A 6,422-nucleotide genomic window follows, 5' to 3' on the forward strand; every position below is an offset into this window, starting at 1 on the left:
ATGGGCATATTGTATTACAGAACACAATTTTAGCATCCTCGACAGACTCTTGGTTGTCTGTATCCATGGCAACTATCTACTGGTTGAAAATGGGAAGCAAAAATAGTCATCTGACCACTTTTCTCTTAAAGCCATTTCCACGATGATATTGATGATGATGATGGGACTCAATTCTATTTTTTATGTCAGTCACTCTTGTTGTCGTCAGGTGCCATTGAATCGGAACCGACTCATAGCGACCCCATGCACGGCAGAACAAAACAATGTTCAATCCTGGGCCAACCTCACTACCACTGCCACACTTGAGTCCATCAATGATGCCACCTGGCTGATCCATCTCATTAGGGGTCTTCCTCTTTTTCTCTGACCCTCCACACTACCCTGCATGACATCCTTCTCCAGCGACTGTTTCCTCTGGACAGTATGTCCAAAATATGAGAGACGAAGCTTAGCCATCCTGGCCTCCAACAAGCATTCTGGCTGCACTTCTTCCAAAATAGATCCATTGGTTCTTTTGGCAGTCCATGGCACTTTCAGTATTCTCCTCCAACACCACAACTCAAAGGCATCAATTCTTCTACGATCCTCCTTATTCACTGTCCAGCTTTCGCATCCATATGAGGCTATTGAAAACACAATGGCCTGGGTCAGCCGCACCCTAGTCCTCAAGCTGACATCTCTGCTCTTCAATACTTTAAAAAGTTCCTGTGCAGCAGATTTGCCCAGTGCAATACGTCGTCTGACTGCTACTTCCTCGAGTGTTGATAGTTGATCCAAGAAGTCACTCTTAGTAATGAAAAATTTGAAGGAATAAAAAGATTTGAAACACACACACACATACAAAGAATTAACAGTCAAGTTGAAAACTTTTTATAAGCTATAGTAGAGCTGAAGGACATCATTCTTGCTAAAGTGGAGGGTTAGTGAAAAAGAGGAAGACCTCCAATGCAGGACTGGGCAGTGTTTAGTTCTGTTGTGCATAAGGTTGCTATGAGTCAGTACTGACTCAACAGCACCTCACAACAACAACAGAAGACTTGAAAAGAAAAAATCAAAACTGAGTTATAGAAAAGCAAAATGGTGGGAACTAGAACAAATGATCCAGAACTATTTACATGATAAAAGATACAACATTGATAGAACTGGTGCCCTAAGAACAAATGATTCAGAACTATTTACATGATAAAAGATACAACATTGATAGAACTGGTGCCCTAAGAACAAATGATTCAGAACTATTTACATGATAAAAGATACAACATTGATAGAACTGGTGCCCTAAGAACAAATGATTCAGAACTATTTACATGATAAAAGATACAACATTGATAGAACTGGTGCCCTAAGAAGAGAAGTCCAAGAATGATTAAGCACACCTACACAGAAAGGAGCTCTTACAGCGTAGTGGTTACGAATCGGGCTGTGAACCTTAAGGTCAGTGGTTCGAAACTACCAGCTGCTCCGCGGGAGAAAGATGAGGCTTTCTACTCCCGTAAAGATTTACACCCTCAGAAACCCTGTACAGGGTCGCTATGGGTCGGAACTGACTAGACGGCACTTAACAACAACAACAACAACACATAAAGAAGATACTGATCACGTCTCCTGTTATGGAGGATAAACATGTGCACCAAAATTTCCACCTCCAGCTCTTCATGGACATCATTCAACTCATTTCCCCCTCTTCCTCCAGCAGCATCACTTTCACCCTTCTTCCTGGGGCATTTCCATCAGCAAATTAACATGCAGTTTTTCATCCATTTTTAAAATAGTTACTTTTATTCCATCTTTCTCTCCAGGAACTGTCCCGATTTTCTTCTTGAAATGACTCTGATAAGATTCCCCACCCCACCCCCGCCTTTCTGGTGGTCTCTTGTCTGAGTGATGGTCTCATCACTGTCTTCACTGTTCAGTTTCATCATTCTATTTACGTGTCTCTCCAGCAGAAGGTCCTCACAGCCAATCACTTCTTCCCTTTTAAAACTTTCTTCACTAAACTCAGAAACACACAACTGTCTTTCCTCCCACCTTTCTGGAATGTCCTTTTCAGTAATTTTTGTGACATTCTCCCTCATTGGTAACTGAAATGCTGGTCATTGTATAATAATAAAAGGTGAAAGAGGAGGTAGGAAGTGGTTGGGCTTGAGTTCTGTCCTGTGTTTTCAGGAGCAGGTGGAATTAGTACATTGCGTTTCTTTTGTAGATGCAGAGAACAAATGATGGGTGGGAAAGAGAGAAGGTTTCTGGACCCAGCAGGACCCCAGCCCAGAATATGTGAGAGGAAGAAATAGGTGTGATAGAGATTAGACATAATTTTGACAAGAGAATCTGCAGTGGCTGTCTCTTAGACCCAAGAGAGCAAGAAGCTGAGAAGGGATAATGTGAGATGATAGAGCACCACTTCAAGTCTGCACACTGCTTCAAAGGGCTTGACAAAGAAGGTACAAGAACAGACATGAAAGATGGAATGACATTGGGTTCTAAGGAAGTCTTGTAGAGAATGAGGAACCTCAGAACTTTTAAGGCCACTGGGAAAGTTCCAAAGGAGACAAACAGAAGAATCAGGCATATAAGGGGTAAGAGATGCAGGGGTGACCTGAAACACAAGGTAAAAATTCCAGTCTCTTCTGAAAGCAACTAATTGTCAAATTAAAGCCATTTAAAGAGAAATAGTTTTTCATATGCCTGATCAAGAATATAAGCAACACATTGCATTCAATGGACAGAGCCATGGTGGCACATAGTAGAAGGAAATAGGGTGTCAATACACGGTGCTGTACTCAAGGAATTTAAGGGATGTCTTGTTTCATCTACTCCAAATTTATTCTATTCATAAATTCCAAGAGGCACTTGAATAATTATATTTACAAATCCCAGGAGTGGTACTGGTCTGGAGGTTCCATTCTCTAGGTGGGTAAGAAATTTACAAGGAACTCACTTCCTCTCTCTTTCACCTTTTAGTATCCAACGCCCATAATTTCAGCTCAAGCTCAGCCTTCTCATTCCTGATGCTCTTCAGCACTTTTCATCTTGTTTGAGCCACTTAATCTTTTCACAATTAAAGCTTTCTTGCAGTATTAATCAATGCCATGGGATTAATGATAAGAGCCATAGAGAATAGTGCAGCAATTAAAGAGATGACAAAGATGTATCTGCACTCATGAAACTAGTTTTGAAAAAACAAAACAAAACAGTTTTATGTGAGCAATCAGTAATGTAAAATGTGTTGTTGTTTTTCTTTTTTCCTTTTTTTTCTAGTTTAGGTGGTGTGGAGTCCCTGGTGCAAATGGGTAAGTATACTGACAAAATGGTTGGTGGTTCAATCTCAGCCAGAGGAGTCACAGGAGAAATAATTGGTGATCTGCTTCTAAAAGATCATCACATTGAAAATCCTATGGAAAGCTGTTCTACTTTAACACCCACGGTCACCATGAGTTGTTATCAACTCAACAGCTACTAGTTGTTGTTGTTGTTGTTTTATTTTTGGCTGGAGCAATGCAGAAAGCATCAAAAGAATTTAGAAGGAATACACAGAGTCACTGTATTAAAATGAAATAGATGATGTTCAACCATTTCAAGCGATATGATCAAGAACCAATGATACTGAAGGAAGAAGTCCAAAGAGCACTAAAGGCATTGACAAAGAACTAGGCTGCGGGAACTGACGGAATACAAATTGAAATTTTTCAACACATTGACAAAGCACTGGAGACACTCATTCATCTATGGCAAGAAATTTGAAAGACAACTACCCGACTAAATGATTGGAAGAGACCCATACTTCTGCTCATTCTAAAGAGAGGAGACCCAATGGGTTGTGAAAATAATCAAACAATGTCATTAATATGACATGCAAATAAAATTTTACTAAAGAAAATTAAAAAATGGTTGCTGCAAGCCAAATTCAGACGAAGATGTGAAACAAGGGATAATCGGTGCTGACATCAGATGGATTTTGGCTGAAGTAGAGAATACCAGAAACATGTTTACCTTTGCTTCATTGACTATGCAAATGCTTTTGACTGTGTGGATCATGACAAGCTATGGACAACATTGTGGAGAATAAATATTACAGCGCCCTCATCTGTGCTCATGAGGAACCTGTACATAGACCAAGAGGCTGTTGTTCAAACAGAACAAGAGGACATTGATGGTTTAAAATTAGGCAAGGTAAGTGCCAACGGTGCGTTCTTTTACCATACTTATACAATCTGTATGCTGAGCAAATAATCTGAGAAGCTAGATGATCTGAAGAAGAACATAGCATCGGGATTGAAGGATGAGTCATTAACAATTTACAATATGCAGAGGATACAACCTTCCTTGCTGAAAGCAAAGAGAACTTATACTAATGAATATCAAAGACTAAAGCCTTCAGTATGGGTTGCTACTCAATGTAAAGAAAACAAAAATCCTCACAATTGAACCAAAAAATAATATCATGATAAATAGAGAAAGATTGAAGCATTCAAAGACTTCATTGTGCTCACATGAACCATCAACACTCATGGAAGCAGCAGTCAAGGAATTAAATGACATATTGCATTAGGCAAATCTGCTGCATAAGACCTCTCTCTCTTAAAGCAAAGATCAGTTTTAGGACTTAGATGCATCTGACCCAAGCCATGGTATTTTCAATAACATCAATATGCATATGAAAGTTGGACAATGAATAAGGAAGACTGTAGAAGAATTGATGCATTTGAGCTTTGGTGTTGGAGAAGAATGTCAACAGTACCATGGACTTCTAGAAGAACAAACACATCTGTTTTGGAAGAAGTATAGCCAGAATACTCCTTATCTACCAGAATTGCAAGACTTCATATCTAAAACTCCTGACATATTATCAAGAGGGACAAGTCCCTGGTGAAGGATATTGTGCTAGGTAAAGGGGAAGGTCAGTGAAAAAGAGGGAGACCCAATGAACTGGATTGACACAGTGGCAGCAGCAATGAACTCAAGCTTAACAACAATTGTCAGGATGGTTCAGGACTGGGCAGTGTTTCCTTTTGTTGTGCTCAAGGTCGCTATGAGTGGGAACTAACGCGATGTCACCCAACAGCCACCACAACAAGAAGTAGTATCAGAAATTCAGTGACTACATTTGTTTTCTACCACATGATCTGTTTTCTATAAAATGATGAACCGGAATATGTCAAGAACCTAAATGTCTTTCCGTAGCAGCATCACCAAACAGATAATGATGTTCTTCTATTTGATATGAAAGTGTACTAGCTCCTGGAGGCTTCAGTGCTGAAGTGAAGTTGCTCTCTGCATTTATCTTTTCACGTTTCTGTCTGAGAGTAGTCGTAGAGGCTGACATGCTTATTATTTTTTGAAGCATCGTTTTCCATTTGTCTCTCATATCCATTGTTACTGTGTAGGTTACACAATTTGCTTTAAATTGTGGGAATGAAGTGGGTGAATATACAGTTAGAACATCAGATGCATTGGGATTTGCTATTCTATGCATTCTTTGGTATCATGTCTTCTTATGTTTGTATTGTAAACCAAGTTTGCCTTTTTGAAGTTACTGGCTTTAGCCTTAGCATTCCCCCACTATGCCCTTCCATGGGCTATGTGGCTGTGTCACCACGGGATTCGATTCCCTCCTTTTCTTTTCTGAATCTGAAAGAAAGAAGGATTCGGGGATTTTAGTATGAAATTAGGAGTATATAGCTTGCTTTTTAAAGCGTTCTCTTTTCAAGGGAATGTAAGATGAAGGTGCACACACATCTGCAGTCTGTGAAAGATCTTGAGGATACAGCTTTTCAATAAAAAATTTTCTTTTTATTTGCTTTGATTAAAAACAGCATCATTCCCTGCTGCAGAAAAACTCACCTGGGTCTCATCTCACTCATCACCATAAGTAATCTGAACAAACATGCATCACAATGAGCTTCATTCCAAACACCAAGGCAAAAAATCTCAAAAAGGCTCCCTAAGGCTATGAGGTGTTTGTGCTTTCAAGATCACAGGCAGCCAATTTCTTAACATTTTAATTCTCAGCCATCTGGTCAGATAGCCTCCTGGGCCTAGGGCCCTCCACTCTGTGCCCACTGAGCTTACAGACACATGCCCAACCTAGTCTGCAGGGGATCCAGCTTGCACATCACACAGTTAGTTGTTGACATGCATCTCTGCCATCTTCATGTGGTCAGAAAGGATAAACATGCCACATTAACTGTGCCTCTGGGATGGACATGTTAGGCATTTTTACTTGTGGAGGTCAGAGGCAGGAGTCTCAAGGGTGTGGGAGGGTAAACAAAGAAGTGAGGAATAATCTATAGCTTCAAAATGATAATGATGCTGGTGGCAAAGATGGTGGCTATTTGGATGCTGCTGCTGCTGCTGGAAATGCCAGTAGCTCATGATAGTAATGATGGTGTTGGTGATGATGATGATGATGGTGATAATGATAA

General features: G+C 40.1%; 1 pseudogene; it reads left to right on the forward strand.

Moving 5' to 3' along the window:
- The first annotated feature begins 6,321 nt into the window (after nt 1-6,321).
- The window catches only part of LOC102810696, a 53,629-nt pseudogene continuing 53,528 nt past the window's right edge, over nt 6,322-6,422 (forward strand).

The sequence above is a fragment of the Chrysochloris asiatica genome, unplaced genomic scaffold (assembly GCF_000296735.1).
Source record: "Chrysochloris asiatica unplaced genomic scaffold, ChrAsi1.0 scaffold00307, whole genome shotgun sequence".
NCBI classification, from domain to species: Eukaryota; Metazoa; Chordata; class Mammalia; order Afrosoricida; family Chrysochloridae; genus Chrysochloris; species Chrysochloris asiatica.